We start from the raw sequence: 19,779 nt of genomic DNA, 5'->3' as shown, positions 1-19,779 counted from the left end.
TAATCTAAAAGTTTCGTATTGACGAACCTTTCTGAGATTTTGACTGGAAAAGGCAACTGAGAGATGGGGCGATAGTTGCTGAGAACTAATAAGTTGCTGACGCTTTAAGGGTGGAAGTAGTAGATCCCTTTTCCAAAAGGACTGGTAACATACAGTTAGAAGAGGAGGAATAGCAGATGTCCCACCTGCTTCTTCCATGCTTTTCCAAACTTTTTCGACCTGCGTCTCTCTTGACCTATTGGCCGTTGGCCGCGGATCCCCATTATTTTATTTTTTGGGGCGGGTGGGATAAAGCCAATGAAGGTATTCTAATCTTATATGTGGGACTCACTCCTGGGAACCAAATGGAGGGTGAGATGGGTGGGGGACATAAGAAATAATTCTCATTGGCTCCTTTCACAAGATCTCTAGGTGTAAGAGTGCATCTATTGTGTGTTTCATAATTTGTGGCGGGTAAAGCACAATGGATACGAGTAGACTGAAGTGGCACATGGCTTCACTTTACCAAAACAGGGACACCTGGATTATGCAGAGGGCAGGGAAAAGCAGCCCTCATATTCCTTGGATGCACTGGAAGACCTGGAATGCGCACTGGGGGCTCTTTATCAGCCAGCCCAGAAATGTGCACTAGAAGCCCTGTGATATGTACTGGTAGATCTGGAATGTGCCTTGGCAGTATTATGGTGTGCACGGGCAGCCCTGAAATCAAGGGCAGGCTTCTCCCTGCTGCATTAGTACTTACAGTTTTGCTGTTCCGATTATTGTGGCGATCCTGTCCTGCAATCAGTGTCCCACCACGCCCTATTTACTACACTGCACAATAAGCGTTGCTACATCATTTCCACTGAGTCTACACAGCAGGCAACTTTGGAGAGTTGAAGATCGACTTCGGTATTCATGTAAGCGCAGTACTGCCTGCATCAAAGCGAACCCAGGACAACAGCTGCATGATTGAGGAGGCTGATTTCAATGCTGGAAACTATATAATGTGATTCAATAAATAAACTGCACTGAATTAATTAATGTACATTTCAATTTACGATGCTTCTGCAGCCCATTTGTTTTGCGTCAGTCTAGTCCGGGACACACACAAAACCGGACTTCTTCAAACAGGACTCTCAAAGCAGTGACATATATAAAAAAAACTGTCCATGGACTACTGGGGTGACACTGTGCAAACTCTGACAAGAGGTTTGGTTCAAAACAATCTGTGGAGAACATCAGGAGGGAGGTGCTGGGTGTGTCTGAGTGTACAGGACTAGATGGAAGATTGAAAAGCAATCACTGTCCTTGCACAACCCCATTGTGTTTAAATAGAACATTATGAAGGCAAAGACTAAGTACAATAGTCAGAGGCATGTCAGGAAATGGAGAACAGTGATGGGGTGGTGGGGCCTATACCTAGAGGGCAGCACACACTGCTAGGTCCGTGCAAGGTGGACATGGATAAAACAAATAGCAAATGTCATGTTAAGGACAAATGGTAGCAGACATAGGTAAGTATTGCGCTCAAACCATAAATTAGGGAAGCAAATGCACACCGTTTGCATTCTAATCCAGAGTTAGTCTTTCCAAAATCGATATAACCCACACGTTTTGCACAGCTCTAAGCAGCATGCACATTAACCTACCAAGATAATTTCCCATAATATGTGTAAATTGGAGAACGCGGCTAACAGCCGGCAGTGCTCAACCGGAGGTGGCCCCCATGCGCTATAAATAATTAGCAAAGGGCCGTCGTATATCAAATCAGGCTGTTTGCAAGTGTTCACTTATACTTTCATTGGAGTCTCACTCCAGGCACAAGGGCTTAAATCCCGGCAGCCCCGTCTACCAGCCTGCTGACCTTGTGTGTCCCACTCAGGCACGGTCCTCCTCCCCAGAAAGGTTCTGCCTGAACTGTAATCAAGGTGCGGCAGCGCTTGCACTGTTACGGCCTCTGGAGAAGAAGACTAAGCTGCAACTGATTCCAAATCCCTGTCTGCAGCATCCGACCCTCCACCCCCTAGTATTACCCTTATTGTGTATCAGTCAGTTGTTTCCAAACTGTGAGGTTGGTGCACATCTTTTCGTAGCGCTCCAGGCTACTTTTAATGGCGCACTGGGGTGCTGCGGCGCACAGATTGGGAACCACTAGTGGGTCTAATGGAGACCCCTAAGAAATGGACAAAGCCGCCGCCCTTAAACAGTCCTCGGACATCCATCGCCTCAAAGCACTCCAAGTTGTTAGGTAAAGCAGCTAGATTCCACACTGCAGACAGCCGTCAAACTGTGGCAAACTGGACACGGGTGGGATGCATTATTGCGGAAACAACAGCATGAACCTTGGTATCAAAAGAGTCCGCCAGATTATCCCATAAATACTGCAAAGGCTTGCTTGGTACATTCTGTATCAGAGAGCTCATGTACAATTTCAAAGAGTTTGTTGTGGAGTCTCTAGGATAGACTTTCCAAAATATCCCGCTTTTGAAGTGCACATGAGATTTTTATAGGCATTCAGTGCAGACTTTAGATGTTCTTTGTCCCCCACTAAATAATTCTTACACCATTTTTTTTACAAACCAGTTTTGCTCGTCTCAGGAACTCGGAGTACCAAGACACAGAGGGCCTTTTACGGGTTTTGACATTTTTCGAAGGCAAATGCAGAGGTAGAATCTCTGCATTAAATCAATTGGTAAAGCAGACATCATGGTCACTCCTGGAAATATCAAAATCTACCGCAAGCCTGTCCACGCATACAAATGGAATAGGAGGAAAGGGAGGAAGTGTGGAGGAATATACTGTGTAGTTATAATAGCCATTAACACATGAAAAACAGTTTATAAGCCCTGTTACAATGGTACCTCATGCTGCAGAATCAAAAGCATGCTCCCTAAACATTCAAGCAAGTGAGCCAGGAGTGGAATAGATGTGGGCAACTTCATATCTGCAGCCGTATTACGTATTGGCATGGTTTCCACCCAGCGCACCTTTGAAAAGGTGCGCTGGCGCAAACAAAGCCAATGCGCCCCATTATGGTGAATGTGCTGCCCTGGGGGCAGCCACGAACTTGCGCTGCCCTGGGGGCAGCGCATTCATGTGAAAACACAGAGCAGCTGCTCTGTGTTTTCACAGTGCAGGCGGCACCCGCCTGCACTTTCAAAGAGGATTACTGATACCCTTGCAGGCGGGTGCAGTTAGTAACTGCACCCGCCTGCAAGGGTATGTCGGGGAGGGGGGGGTCCATGGGACCCCCTTTACCCCTGCAGAGGCCGCTCTCAGGGAGAGCACTGATAGTGTGCCACCTTTTAAATGGCGCACTGTCAGTGCGCCCTCTGAGGGCTTCTTTGACTCTGCGCCAGCGTCTGTAATGCGGCGCGGGCATAGAGTCAAAGGAATTTCCTGATTTGCATAGGGCCCGCCCCTATGAAAATGAGGGATGACCCTCTGTTGATAGCGCTGGCCCTTTAAGTGCGCCAGTGCTATCGATATTATAGAAGGGGACGAACAAGCATCTGCGCCCCTTCTAGAATACCATAGTACCCCAGGGGTGCGCAAAGCAGACGCAAACGCCCATTGCCGTTGCGCCCCCAGGGCACCTTATTTAATACGGCCCCAGGTGGTTCTGCTACATCCCCATATTTTTGGGAAGAAGGTTTTGAATACTATAAAAGATATAAGTAAGTACCCTAGCGGCAATCTACTGTGTGTCTTCTAGGATTAGGAGGGGCAAATAATGCACATATGTCTAAAGAGGGCAAATTCACTCTAACCCAGTTACTGGGTGCAGAAAGAATGTTTATTTCTGGTACTTGGTAAAAAGCATCCTCCCCAACAACCTTAGCATGCTTTCATGAGCTATGGGATATTGTAGACTTTGACATGCTTGAATACAATACTTCAGCAAGAGACCCAAGTAAGAATACTTTTACGCTATGGACTTGTACTTTTGAAGTGGTAAGATCCCTGTGAATCACTGACCAACAGTGAGAAGGAAGTTCGGTTCAGCACCTAAACTGAAGGCAATAAAATCTGGAAACAAAGAGGGAAATCCCAGTGTGCCTTACTTGACCAATCTGTGTGATCCTGGGCAAATCACTTAATCTTACTGTTCCTTATTTTTCATCAGGTGACGACAATGGGTGCAGAAATTATGCATCTCACTTTGCTACTTAATTAAAATAACAGGTTTACCCATGTATTAAACCAAAAATACATAAATCTTTCTACCCAAGAGCATATTATTATGCTGCACTGTATTAATGTTATAATGTGCAATGATGATAACAAATGATTTACTAGGGATCTGAAGGGTACAAATGGGTTTACTTTGATCTAGTAGTGTGTCTAAGACTTGTCTTTGACTAAAGGTCAGAAACAAATCTCGCAGTGTGAAAACGTAACTTGCAAATTCTCCCTCTCCAGTGCAACTACTTTTCTATTTTGTTTTTCTAAACGTCCGTAGCAGAAGTGACTTGTTCAACAATCTCATTGAACCAGGGCTGTATCAAGATATTTTGCACCCTTGGTGGGGCACATTTTTTGTGGATCCCCTCGCATGGTTCTTCCCAAACACAAAGTGCTCCAGACCCTCATTAGAAAATTGCAGAGCTACGTTAGTGGTACCTTTGGTGCTCCACCAAGAACTGCCACAGGAAAACCCAAGTGGCCTGCAAAACCGCACGTTTTTATCATTTAACAGCAAATTTCCAAAAACCCGATAAACAGTTTGTACTAGGCAACTTAGAAATTTACCATACAACCCAACCAGAGCCTTCTGAAAAAAATCCTTACATTGAGTAGTCATGCATTTGCATTATTACAGCAGCTTGCAAAAGTAACATCTTGGAGTTCACTATGTCACAGGTTGCAAATTTTCCTGAGATAACTTCTTCTAATAGCACCCTCTGAATTTTTCACAGTGATTTAACAGTAATATTAGGATGATCAAATCCTTAAAGCCTATCGCCCCACATCATAAAGTATGCAATGCCATGGTCATCAAACCCAGTTAAGCAGTCAGTAACTATTCATTGTACAAATTAATTTAAAAAAATCATTACAACAAAAACCTAACAAAATACCAACAAACAATATTCCAAAAAAGAACATTAACACATATCATAAACATCAAGATGGGCTGCTTTTTTTGCTACATAGAATAATTTTATGAATCAATTAGTAGGTATTTGCACAGTAACCGTTTACCACTGCACATTCATAATTAACCTCTTTATAATTCAGACTTTTTTTTTTTGCTGTGTTTATAAAAACGTTTACTTTTGAAAGGGCAAATTATCACAATTCAACAAATGTCAACAGCTTCCTTAACCGATCATATATCTTTTCTGAATAACATTATTTTGAGCCAAAATTTGCTTTCCGAAATCAACGTACAAAATGTGTGTGAAAGATTCCAATGACTTTGAACACGTGCAAACTAGCCATCAATGCTTTCATCACCAAATTGTCTCTGGCAGACTGGTGAAGTTCGACAGCCGTTCAAACACTTGCAAAGTAATCAGCTACTTAAGAAACTTAATATAGACCCTGCAGGGATTGTCACTTACCGCCCAAACCTATCCTTCCCTTGCCAGGCCAAAGTACACCACTCTGTGGTAAATTCACAACGTTGAGCACACCTAGAAAAGGAAAAAACATAACAGAGTAAGATTCAATCTGGTGTATTTAGGTCAACATTGCCTCTAACATGTCCGTCTCCTATGATAAACCTATCGTGGGTACCCCAGAAGGAATATTTCTTTCTTGAACCATCTTCAACCTTGACGTAGCACAGCTGGTTTGCAAACATCTTCCCAAGTGTAAACATGGGCTACCTTACCTACACTTATGAGACCTAAACAACCTGGGAACTTATCAACAAGAAATGGAGTGGCTTGTCTGAGTTCAAAACTAGATGCAGCCCAAATCGGTCAGTCTTAATGACTCTTAAGACTGCAACACTACACTTAGGAACAGGAAGCCCTTTGCATCTGCCATTCGGCTTGTTTCAATTATTGGACCCAACAGCAACACCGTCAAAATATCTGCAAAATAGGTGATCTAAATACAAATATATTAATGATTCCTCAGGTGAACAATATCATACAAATGTATTTTACCATCTACACGTTTTTCATGCGGTCCCGCCCATGTTGCACTTCGCCCCATTAGATCTGATGTTGCGTGTAGTGATCTCCAAAATGTATGATTACAATACCAAATACAATTAGCCAAAAGTACTAAACATACTGGGCACCTCACCCTTGTGCTGATTGGATTAACATTTAATGATTCCTACAACGGTGACCGCACAATGATTCACAAAGAAAGGATGGCGTTCAACTCTTAATGCAACACTTACAAGTCCGTTCACATTGAATCACTGTCCCTCCTCATCAAATAGTTGTCATCACAGCGACCGACCAGGTACTCTGCACGGACACTCTATACATCCAGTAAGATAGAAACAATTAGGAGGCTGACCATTTCATGATCAACACGTCACCATCTGGAACTGGCTTCCTTCAATGCCCTGTTGAGAAGACAAGCATTTAAAATTCAGGAAGTCCCTGAAAATCATCCCTGCTGGTAAGTTTATGGGCTATAAACTTCAGTTACTGATACATTCACAAGAGACCACTTTGGCTTGATACTGGTTTGTTGTGGATTGTCCCTTTCCTGCATGTTGTAACATCTCTGCCACCCTCAATAAAGGGTTCACCTGGCCGCATCTTGTTCTAATTTAAGGAGCAGTCTCTCACAGTTGGAAAACTGCTGAGGTATATGCTTTGCTTCACTAAGTGTTTTCACAATGTGAAATAAACCATTTCAGTAAATTTGTAAATTTCTCTGAAATCTGTCCACAAGATTTCTAATCCTCTATTTTAGAACCTTTTAATTTGGAAAGTACATGCTGCTCAACACAAATCTGTTATTTTATACATGCCAGCGTCATACAGAACATATCGGTCAAGTCACAGTTCGTCGGAGAAAGTAAAAGTTGCAGTCTTTCTGCATGGTTGAGACTAAAAAAGTGGTTTGCCATGGATCTGAACCAAAAGAGCGAAGCACAGATGAAAGGCAGATCAGGGTGCACAGCAAGCGGAGGGACCCATACTGCCATTTAAAGCGATCTAATGATGATCAGGTGTGCTATAATGAGCAGCCCAACAGGAAGAGGGGTGATGCTGATTTTGGAGGAATACATTTAGAAAGTTTAAAAGAAAAGTAACGTGGAAAGAAGGCCACCAAAGGCATGACTGAGTGCCAAGTATAAAACAACCATCATGTGCACACATTACATTAGCGGTCTTCCACAATACCAGCCAGGGTCACTGTGTACGGTGCATAGATATGTGGACTCGGAACAAGGTATTTAAGGACAACTCCGACAAAGTGAAATGATTGGCCAACTCATCCTTGACATCTTTAGCAGTACCAGTTGGTACTGTGTCATTCTATGAGCAGCTCATCTACAACAAAATCTTCCCACACCAACATGACAAACTTCCAGCAAAAAAAAAAAAAAATCTCTTCGTGGATTAAGTCGTAAGTGTCTGCTGCAATGAAGTACTTAATCAAGAAAAATTAAGTATCTAGTAAAATAATATTGGTAATGCAACAAAGCGAACAAAAAATGTACTGAAAAGGAGTGCTTTTGGTGTAAACGTGCACCAGATTAACTAAACACAATTATATATCAGATCCACGTGGGGTATCCCTATGTAACTTGTAGGTAGCACACAGTGCTGCACACAAGGCACACTAACATTGCTACTAACCTGCAAGTCAGTGGTAACAGGTCGCAAATAAAACAAAAAGTAAAAAATATATATATATATCATACACAAATGTGCATAATGTAATATGCCATTTATTACTAATGTTGAGTGCGGCGAGTTGCCATGACTCACTCGATATATTTTTCGCTCACACGTGTAAAAACATTGAAATTCATCAGTTTCAGTTATCAAAACACAAATCACACATGAAATTTTGCGTAGCCAGCAATACTGATTTATTGACAACTGCTTTTGTGTTTCTGTGCCACTGGCAAATGGAAGCTTTGACCGTGGCATACAGCAGAACATATGGTGTTTTGTTTTGTGAGTTAACAACCAGAACTGGTGAATTTGAGTATAGTGGTTTTACATGTTTCAGCCAGCACCACCATAACTCAGTTCGTAACTTTTTTGTGTGAATTTTATTGTGTTTTTTATTATGCTGTACCCAATTTCCAACCCATTCTGCGCACAGCTTGTGTTCAACAGTGCTCAGCAGGGGTTGGGTGCAGGACCTGGCCACAGGCCAGGCCCTGCCCCCATCTCACACTCGTCCTGCATGGCCTCTGAAGTCACATTTTCTGTAAGGTCCTGGAAAGGGGTTACGAGGCTAGTGGGTGTTACCTAAAGGGCTCTGGGGGCCACGGGAAAGTGGAAGGCCTCTGAAAACTTCCAATGTCTGAGGACCATCAGAGATGCTTTGTTGGTTCCTGGGTCAGCGGAGTGGGGCAGATGGCTGGCAGAGGCATGCTTCATGGCAAGGTGATCGCCTCTAAGAGCCTGTAGAGGATGTCTCAGGGGCTCTGGTGGATAGAAAGGTCAAAGAGAGCTGGCTGAGGGGGGGTCCATGTGTGCAGCTAATGGTATGTGAAGGACAGCCAAGGGTCTTTGAAGGCTGCCTTAGGGAATGTGGAGGACTGCCAAGGGTTTCTCATAGTCCGGTAAGAGTGTTCATGGTCAGCTAAGGGTCTCTTGGGCTCTCTGAGGTCCAGAGGTGTGTGTGTGAGACAAACGGCGAGCGGAAAACAGGTTTGGGAAGTCTATGGAAAGACTGAGATCTAGTAAAGGGAGCATGAAAGACTGTACTCTGGCAGACAGTGCTTGATTTCTGGAAGAAAGAGTGCTGTTGCCTGAAGCTCTGCTCAGAGGCATGGGCCAGAGCAAATAAACTTTGGCATGCCGAATACCAAGGTGGTAGTCTTTAATTGATCAGACACACCATGACCCTTTTTTAGATCGTGCCTAGTGGCAGCGTGCATGCACTGCTCGCTCTACAGTAGTAGAGTATGGGAGAGAAGCTGCGCCCACTCGCCTCCCATATTTTTCATTGGCTTGTGTCATCGTCTTTCGTAAATGCTGCCTTCGGATTCGTGAATAGGCTTGTTCGTCCCTCCTTAGTACTGCCTTGTCTTCATTTGTACCCTCCCATGGTGACTGGCCCCTCTACTTCGGTTGTTACGCGGGAATGGTTATCTAGTCTGTAAGCACTATTTACTTTATTGAGTTTCTCTTACTTCAGGCTTGGCATGCGCTGCTTCAGCTTAAACCCAGCTTGTGTTTTTTAAGCAGCACAGCCGCCCCCGTAACACAGGCACCTGCTTTCAATCACTTTAACCCGGCATTATCTCGTGTCTGTTTCAAGCCGCCAAGTAAAATGGATTTAGAAATGATTAGCGAATTAAGTCATGTCAATTCCAGGTAGCACATAATCCTGTGCTACTGGGCTGAAGCTGACAACAGCACATCTGTGTTACATGTCATCTGTACTAATGCCACCTATTGGGTTGTTTTCAAAAGCCTGCTTTACTAACACCACCACCAATACCTCTGTCAATACCACAGCCTCCACCAATACCATGGCCTCCACCAATACCACGGCCTCCACCAATACCACGGCCTCCACCAATATCACCGCAAGTACCACCGCCACCGCCAGTACCACCACCACCACCAGTACCACCACCACCGCCAGTACCACCACCACCGCCAGTACCACCACCTCCTATACCACCACCACCTCCTATACCACCACCACCTCCTATTATACCACCACCTCCGATACCATCACCTCCGATACCATCACCGCCGATACCATCACCGCCGATACCATCACCGCCGATACCATCACCGCCGATACCATCACCGCCGATACCACCACCGCCGATACCATCACCGCCGATACCATCACCGTCGATACCACCACCGTCGATACCACCACCGTCGATACCACCACCGCCAATACCAATGCCACCACCGCCAATACCACCACCAATACCACCATCAATATCACCACCACCAATATCCAGGGGCGGTTCCTCCATAGGGGTGTTTGGGAGTCACCCCACTGATTTTTGCCCCAGAGCCCATGCCTTGGTGAGGGAACAAAAATATGAATTACAACAACTTACTTAAAAATAATTCAGCTCGCCACAGCCAGCTGCCTCAGCCGCGGGTATTACGTCACATCACTTAGTCTGCCTGTCTGTCTATGGCAGGCTTAGGGGGTGGGGTTAGCCGGAGTCAGACTAAGCCAGAGGCTCAGAGCAGGCAGAAGCAGCAATGCGCATGTTGGGTTGGCCAGGTGCCTTTCCCTGGCCAGCCCGACATGCGCAATTTCAAAAGTCTCTACCTGTAAAATGAAGGAGCCGGGGGGGGGGGGGAGGGGGCGGAAATCAAAGCCGCAGCCCTCCGATCTCCTATGGAGCGGCGAGTTGTCCTGCCCATGCCAATCCAGGCGCTGCTTTAGCAGCACCTGGATTGTCTGCTTCAGCGTCTCTGGGCAGAGAACGCGGAGCCTGTGACTGGGCATTGGCTACGAGCATGGAGAGCATATTCACCAATCACTGCATGGCTTTACTGTAAAGCCGTGCAGTGATTGATTATTTTCTGCCTTAGCTCAGCCTCTCTCTCCCCCCTCCCCTCTTCATGCGTGTACGCCATTGCTGATTGCACACAAGGAAGGGAGTGGAGAGAGCGTTGGCTCCTGAGAAGAGCATCGCCTGACCTTTGGTGCCCTGGCAGGCCTAACTCTGAGGCCTCGCCCACACTACTGTAGTGTGTGCGTCACTACTTCTTTATTTGTAGAAAAGGACGGTGCACCAGAAATGAAGTTAGAATCATATACTTAAGTCCATTCAGTTAGTTTTATTGGTGACAAAAGTAAAAGTAGCCATCAGCCAACGCCTTTCGTTCCTTCGACCAAAGGAACTTCATCAGGGCTGAAACAATGACACAAGACACAGTATAAGAATTCACATAACGAACACAAGGAAATCCCTTTAGGGGGAGGTGCCTCGCCCTTCCAGAAAAAACTAGCCAAGTTGCGTATAAGCAACAGGTTGCATCAAAAAACGGACCAGTCAAAACCAGGAGGGGAGAGAGGAGGTCAAAAGGGAGGTACAAAAGGAGGGACGACAGACAAAACAACTGGAGCAACGAGGGACAAGAGAGTTGTAACAATTTAACATGTGAGGTCACTAACTCTATGGATATTACAAATGCAAACAGTGATTTGAAGATTGTTAACCTTTCCAATAAAATCCTAAATGCAGATGAAACAAGATTGCTGAATATAGGTTTAAACTTTTGTCCCACCCAAGGTGGTGATTTGACAAACATGCATGTGGATTTATACAAATTTGTGAGAGCACTGAAATTGAGAGATTACTTTATCCTCTCTGGATTCCAGTGCCACTTAACGACGGCAGGTGTCGGGAGTAGATGCACAGATCCCTGTTTGTAAAAATTTAGAGATTGACATGCTGAACCATAGGTCAGCCGTTGAAAGAAGTGCTGCATTTGGTCTCTACTTCTTTAATGGCAGCCTGCAATGTGAATGTCGGATGGATGTCCGCCTCTGACCTACCTACTCTGAGTGAGTGTGTATTATATTTTTGTGTGTGTGTGTGTGTGTGTGTATCCTGCGAGCGACGCACTTGCAATGTATTCATGGCTGTAATGGCCAGAGCAGAGCTGCAGACTTTGGTGCTTTAAAGTCAGCAGCAGCTCTGCCCATTACGCCACCATGACTACAGTGCACACGTAGAACACATGGCAGCCCCTCCAAAGTTGGCAGCTCAGCTGTGCTTGCTCTGGCCAGCATTACGGCCAGGATTGATCCCATGACCCGATGGCTCAACACACATTTTATCGTGCGACGTAGTGTGCAGCAGGGTTCATGGGCCATGAACCCTGCTGCAGATGTCGCGCGATAAAATGTGTGTTGAGCCATCGACGCCGAGACTCGAACAACCTGGTTCACCTGAGGGAAACCAGCCAGGTTCGAGTTAGTATCGGGCCCTACCGGCGTCATTGACTCAACATCCTGGGATTCTGGGCAAAACACTTAATAAAATTAAAATCTTAATCTCCCCGGCCGCACCTAACAAAAAAGAATTTTTTGTTACTCACGGCCGGGGAGATTAGGATTTTAATTTTATTAAGCGATTAAAACGTTTTTTCATACTTTGATGTTTGATCATGGACTTTGCGAAGTCCACACGCTAGGGTGTAAAGCAGCCAGCTGTCGCAGTGGCCTGTAGCTCTTAATATGTTCGGTTTGGGGTGCGTTTTTTGCTATATAAACATTAACAGTCTTTGGACCTATCCCAGTCCGGGTTCCGCAGCAACCACAGCACCAAAACTGCCCTCATCGCCGCCACCGATGATATCAGGGCATTGCTAGACAACGGCGAAACCTCAGCCCTCATCCTCCTGGGCCTGTCAGTCGCCTTCGACACTGTCTGCCACCACACCCTACGCACACGCCTCCACAAAGCTGGGATCCGAGACAAGGCTCTGGAATGGACCTCCTCCTTCCTCTCCGGCAGAACCCAGAGCGTCCGCCTCCCCCTTTCCGCTCCGAAGCCACCGAGATCATTTGCGGCGTACCCCAGGGTTCATCCCTCAGCCCGGCATTGTTCAACATCTACATGGCACCGCTCGCCCACGTCGCCCGACTGCACGACCTCATCATCTCGACACCCAGCTGATCATCTCCCTCACCAAGGACCGCCAAAACCAACCTCCACGAAGAAATGAAAGCCGTCGCTGAGTGTATGAAGAACAGCCGTCTGAAGCTAAACTCGGACAAGACAGAAGTCCTTATCCTCGGCTCCACCCCCTCGGCCTGGGACCACTCCTGGTGGCCAACCGCACTGGGAACAGCACCAACACCCACCGACCACACACGCAACCTGGGGATCATCCTCGACTCTACACTCTCCTTGACAAAGCAGGTCAATGCCGTCTCGTCCTCCTGCTTCAACACCCTCCGCATGCTCCGCAAGATCTACAGATGGATCCCCACCGAAACAAGAAGAACGGTCACCCAGGCCCTCGTCAGCAGCAGATTGGACTACGGAAACGCCCTCTATGCAGGAACCTCGGCCAAACTCCTGAAACAACTACAATGCATACAGAACGCCTCTGCACGCCTGATCCTCGATATTCCTCGCCGCAGCCACATCATACCCCACCTGAGAGACCTGCACTGGCTTCCCATCAACAAGAAGATCACCTTCAAGCTCCTCACCCACGCACACAAGGCACTCCACAACACCGACCGACATATCTAAATAGACGACTCATCTTCTACACCCCCATCCGCCAGCTCTGCTCCACCGACCTTGTCCTCGCCACCGTCCCCCGCATCCGTAGAGCGACCTCCGGCGGCAGATCGTTCTCCCACCTCGCCGCCAGGACATGGAATACCCTCCCCATCCTCCTACGGCAGACACAGGACCTGCTAACCTTCAGGAGACTACTCCAGACCTGGCTATTCGAGCAGTAGCAGGTCTCATGTACTGGTACATCAGGGCCCATTTACCGAGGATTTTTATTTTTATTTTAAAGTTTTAATGTAGTGCTGCTAGACATGAAGATGGAAGAGTTTCACACAAAAAGATTCATAGAATGAGAAGTTGCACAACATCTGCATGTTGAAGAGAAATGCACGTGGAAGAGAAATGCTATATTAAGTACATTAGTAAAACAAGTGAGGGCTTAGACATTTGTGGTTTGGCTCAGTTTAACTCTAGGGCACTTAAAAGGTATATACATTTGCAGTCAGATGTGAATAAACAACTAACTTTGAAGAGAAGAAGTACAATACTGTGGTACATAAGATCTATAGATTTGAATAAGTAACAATTGGGAAAAAGTGGATGGAGTGAGGTGTGGTTAGTACATGGATGAAACATGCACTGTGTAGTGATAAAACACATTGACATAATGTGTCTAGTACTGGTGTAACTGGCAGGATTTATACATTACATTGCTTTCTAAACTTTGCTTGAAAATGCACCATTTGCCCACTCTTTTTAAAAAAATTCTCTTGGAGGGAAGCCTTTCCCCGAGCCCCCCCCCCCCCCCAAGGTCGTTTCTGCTCCCTCGCCGCAATTCGCTTCACCGCATATTTTAAGCTCCACCATTTTCAAATGTCACCAGCCGCCACAGCCAATACCACCACCAATACCACCACCTCCACCAATGCCACCATCACCACCAATACCACCACCGCCAATATCACCACCGCCAATATCACCACCGCCAATATCACCACCGCCACCAATAACACCCCCACAATCCAATACCACCGCCAATACCAATACCACCGCCAATACCACCACCAATACCCCACCACTGCAATAACAAAACCACCACCAATACCAAAACCACCACAAATACTAATACCACCCCACCACCAAAACCACCCCACCACCAAAACCACCCCACCACCAATACCACCCCACCACCAATACCACAACCACAATACCACGACCACCAATACCACCACCATCAATACCGCCACCACCGATACAACCACCACTAGTACCACTGATACCAGTACCACCACCAATACAACCACCAATACCACGACCACCAATACCAGTACCGCCACCACCAATACCACCACCACCACCAATGCCACCACCACCACCACCACCACCAATACAACCACCACCATCAATACCATCACTACAGCGCATCTCGCTCACTAGTAATAGCAGGGGGGCTGTACGAGGCTGGAGCTGCAGCCAAAACCATCCCTCACTCTCTCCATGCCTGCCACAAAGTACAGCCCGCCTTGCACCAGGAGGTAAAGCCAGGGCCCTACTACAGCTGGAGTGTTTTTTTTATTAGGCCAAAGACAGCAATGACATTATGCAATGCCACACTGCACACTCAGATCACGGAGAGGGCAGGATATAGCCCCCCTTGCGCTCTTGCTCCTGAGTCACGACAGTGTAATCATAGAGCGAAAGGTGTTGGAGTACTTTATTAGTGTTTGTAGCTCGGATCATATGCAACTCTCACGTCACCTTTTGTGGCTTTGTAATTTACAACACTTGCACATCTTCTTCACTGCAATATTTATCACTATTTTGAAGACATCACAAGCCGGTCTCTTCCTCTGATATTCACAATCTAACAAGCGGTTGAGAAGGTCCTTTATTGCAATGCAATAGGTCTCGCCTTTGCGAGAGTTTAAGCTATTAGTATTGTAAATGACAATGCCTTTTATTTATGTTTTAAAACCCAAAACATAAATGAAAGGCATTGTCATTTACAATGCTAATAGCTCAAACTCTTGCAGGTCCTGCTTTCCCTTTGTGGTTCCTCTCTTGCACCGGGTAAATATCTGGCACAGGAAAAATAAGTTCCCAAAAATAAGTGGTGGTGACTGCCCGCACCAGCAACCACTGGCTGAAACTAAGCACCGCCGGCTGAGTAGCTCTAAGCACAAACACAGTGTTCAGGGTGTGGCAGGGAAGCTTTTGCTCCTATGTCTGGCTAGTGTATGCGAGTACACCTTGTGTTGCTGCCTAGGGTTGGACACACTTTACCTAGAACTTATATCACGGTCAGATTAGAGCTTGCACCGATATATATACATAGATATCCTGAATTGAGACATGGGGGGGAGGGGGGGGTGAACTTGAAAAAAAAAAAATCACAAGTTGGCAACATCCTAATAATAATTTCCAAGAAACACAGCAATTCTGTGATTTGGCCGCACTCTCTAGAAGGAGTATCTTTCAGCAATACTTCAATCCAAAATCAGAAAGGGCAAAACGTGTCATGCCCTGAACTTTCAGGTGTAATACTACATGATGGTCCACATAAATAATGGTTACATAAAATAGATTTCTCTCCTATACATTTCTTCCCCATGAATTCTGTGACACTGATTGCACTACATAGATGATTAAATAAACTATTGCCACAAATTCAACTTTCTTGAAATTGACATCTCAATTTTGATTCAGGAGAGCTAAAAAATAAAATAAAAAACCTTCCGATATATGAACAAACATACAGTATTCACATTTGATTTTTTTTAATTATAGTTCACCTGTATGCAATAAAGTGGGATAAACAATGGTAATAGAGGCTGACATAGTACATTGGCTAAAACAATACTTGCTGATAAAAACATGCTTGTAGAAAACTCAGTTTACAGCTGAGAAACATGGATAAGTCAATTAATGGGATGGTGTATCCAACCAGATGCAAAGTCACACCTCTTCCTTTGGGAAACAGTGGCGGATCCTCTTCAGTGCATGAGAAGGTTAAATAGTCACTGAACAGAAATTAAATAAAACATGTATTGTCAAGCCACTGGACACCACATGCAGTGACCCTGGAATTATATGGCAAGGCAGGACCAAACCATACAGTGGGTTGCTTGAATCGCACTGCACTGAAAAGAGTATGAAAAAAACAGAACTAAGGAGGCATCTTTTTACACTCTACCTCACCCCGTGTATCACAAAATTCACATTCTGCAAACCTGACCCCTGGTATCCTAAAATTCACATTTAAAAAAAAGGTTTCTCCTTGAATTTAACAGAGAACTTTCTGCTTTCTAAAGCTGAACTATAGATAACAAAACTCACTGTAGCATGCCTAAAAGCATTGGCTGCGATTAAACAAGATTATGAACCGCATGTTTCCATCACTCATAATGAGTAAACCTTACTTAAGGAGCATTCTACCCACCTAATGGACGACTTTGCCCTCCCAGCACAGCACTACAATCTAGCTAATGACATTTAATGCACTGCGGTATAAAAATTTCAAAAGCTTTAGACTAAACAAGGTTTGATTATTTTTTTTAAGTCTACCAATTTATCAGATCAATTACAGTTCAACGTACAGCTTCTCATCAACATACACATCATTCCTGCAATAACGGCAAACAATCAGTTTCAAATCTTGTGTCCTAGAGATCAATTAAGCATTTGTGTGTCTACAATGTGGGGCCAATACTACCACCACCTTCCAACTAGACACAGCTTTTTACAAACGTATTCTGTGTATGAAAAAAAAACTAAGCAAACCCATCTCTCAAACCACCAGACGTTATAATGGAGCTTTTACCACTTTTTGGAGAACATTCCCATCTATCAAGGTCTGAATACAGCAATCAACAGACTGGTAGTAGACTTTTTCAAAGCTTGAGGAACAACGTTGCATTTCTCAAACACACACACACACACACACAATGTTCTGATGTTTGGTCAGTCTAAGCAATGAACATACATTTTTTGCTTAAATTAGCACTTTGTGGGGGGGTTGATCATAGGGTGAAGGGTACAAACCGCAATTCGTTTGGTTTTTAGAGGGTCCCATTAATTGCCCATACTCTACACGCCCTGTTTGACCGATGTATGTATATGGTATTTCTACAGAGCAAAACTAACCAAAAAAGGCGGTGGAATGCAGTGCATGGTCAGTATTCAGCATAAAATCACCGAGTGTTAGGAAACGCCCTTAAGGTGTGCCAGTGTGGAGTCTGAGAGGCCATGGAATAGGGCTTTACCACCATCCGGATGCAAGAGTAAAATGGCATAAACAACAGTTCTGAAGTCACTTTCTAGAAGCAAGTTTCACTTTCTTAAGAATAAATACCTGGTACCAGGCTGTCTGTTTAGGGCAATATGCTCCTCTGTGAATCCAAGAAGTCCAGGGTGAATACAAGTGACTTCTCATTCACTGAAAGTTGGCGTTTAAAGCCACCAAGGTTCATGCCACTGAGCCAAGATTGTACTATTTACTGTTTGTTGTTCCTGGCAAATAACAGGAATTTGGTCTTGGTTAGGTTGAGCTTCAGGTAGGTGCTGAAAACTACTTGAGGCGCAGGAAGTGTATGAGTGCCCTGGATAACACACTGGGTGTGCAAGTTTTATTGTATAAAAATATTAAAATTACAATAAAAGAGCCATTACATAAAACACATGTGTTTAATTCTTCTCCTTAATAAATATAATAATAATAATATGACTAGATCATATTTCATTAAAATGACTATGAGACAGATCTAAAAATGTTGTCCATCTCCTAGAGAATCGTGGCGAGAAACAGTAAGCAATAACCTAGATAGTTCTGCAACTGGAAGTAATAAATACAGACTTCAACTAATTCCTCCGTAAGTCAAGGAGAACCGAACATATACAAATAATGTGTTCTATTGTTTCTTTCTTATAACCACATAAATGGGAATTCTTTGACGACAGACACTTTGGATTCCAAGAGCCTTCGAATTGTTACAGTGGTACAAGAATAAGACAGAATCTTAGGTCCTTTAGTTTAAAGATGGGCACCATATTATAAGTAATATATTTCTGTTTTATACTAATATACGAGTCGAGTGTATAATGTGCATGTATATGTTTTGTTGATCGGTAGATAGCTTTTAAATTTTTCTTCATGATATTGTTTATTAGACTATTCCGTTTAAAGAGAGGCACATTTTGTAGGTGTGTTAGTGAAGGCAAATTATTTTCTGTCATTACCAGGCAGTGTATGAGGCACTGGCTGGCTGAAGCAGAGGAGAATTTCAAGTAGATTTGAGTATCATTAGGGTAGACCCCCAAGGTCAGCCACCTGTTCACTCGTAACTACGCCCAGTTTTTGCAGATCCAGATGGCTTGGCCACTCCTTTAAAGTTCTGGCATCTAGACTCCGGAACTCTGCTTCTTACACTGCGTCAGTCGTACTCTGAATTGACCTCCAGGTAATCCCTAAAGACATGGCTTTTCTCGAATCTTTCTCCACTATGATGCTTGCTGTGCTGACTCCGATCTGCAGGTTTGATTCATAGCGATCCTTTTGGAAAAGGAAGAGTCCATCTGAACAAACTGGTGTTCGTTGGAAAGGTAGTAGAACAACCATTGAAGAACACTGACTCTCATGCGAGGCTCAAGGGTGCGTTTGAAAGTGGGATGATCGACTTTTTCAAAGGCAGCTGAGGGGTCCAGCAATATCAGGGGGCTGGGGTCACCTTCATCTGTGGTCTGGACAGCACTGAATATGATGTGTATGGTAGCAGTCTCCATTCTGCTGTGTGATCTGAAGCCAGACTGATAATCATGCAGGAAATGGTTAGCATTAATATGATCTTGGAGTTGAACTGCTTTTTAGGTCTCGCCTGACCCAGCGCATGTGCTGGTCTGGCGAGACTTATTGAGAGGGCTCCAAAAAGTGCTACCAGGCCAGGCTAGAGCTACAGTGCAAGTGCGCGGGTGTGCGCGCGCCACGCTTGACCGCGATTACTTTCACTTTCGCGGCCCCACGGCCGCTTTGATGTTTGATCGCGATCACTTTCACGGCCGCACGGCCACTTGGCATAGCCAATAGGTCTTGCTTTTGGGACCTTATAAATATTTAGTTATGCAACTGTTGCATGGCTAAACACTTATAAGGTCCCCAAGGCGAGACCTATTGGCTATGCCACTGCTTGTTCAATTATCTTGCTGATGAAAGATAGATAAGTGGAGGATTGGTAGACTGACAAGGTCTTCAGGGTCTAGTGTAGGCTTCTTTAGGAGTGGGAGGTTCTGGCCTGTCGTAAGAGCATCTGGGAAGAGGAGGGAGGGAGTAAGATGTGAGAGTGTCCCCAGAGACTGTCTGATTAAGGACGAGGGTAAGACAATCTTCCTAAGAAGAAGTGAGGAGAGACTGAATACGTCAAAAAGATCTGCAAGAGTCTTTGAAGGATGGCCATTGCTGA

General features: G+C 44.9%; 1 protein-coding gene across 3 annotated transcripts in view; it reads right to left on the bottom strand.

Moving 5' to 3' along the window:
- Positions 1-19,779, bottom strand: part of KATNB1 (katanin regulatory subunit B1) — a 558,599-nt gene that overhangs the window by 511,542 nt on the left and 27,278 nt on the right. For all 3 annotated transcript variants that reach the window (XM_085640093.1, XM_085640095.1, XM_085640094.1), the window contains exons 2-3: positions 6,344-6,514; positions 5,550-5,621 (exon numbers count right to left, since the gene is read on the bottom strand). The gene's annotated coding sequence lies outside the window, so the exon portion shown is untranslated. The remainder of the gene's footprint in view (positions 1-5,549; positions 5,622-6,343; positions 6,515-19,779) is intronic.

This window comes from Triturus cristatus, chromosome 12, assembly GCF_964204655.1.
Source record: "Triturus cristatus chromosome 12, aTriCri1.1, whole genome shotgun sequence".
Taxonomy (NCBI): Eukaryota; Metazoa; Chordata; class Amphibia; order Caudata; family Salamandridae; genus Triturus; species Triturus cristatus.
This window is presented reverse-complemented; position numbering and strand designations above follow the sequence as displayed.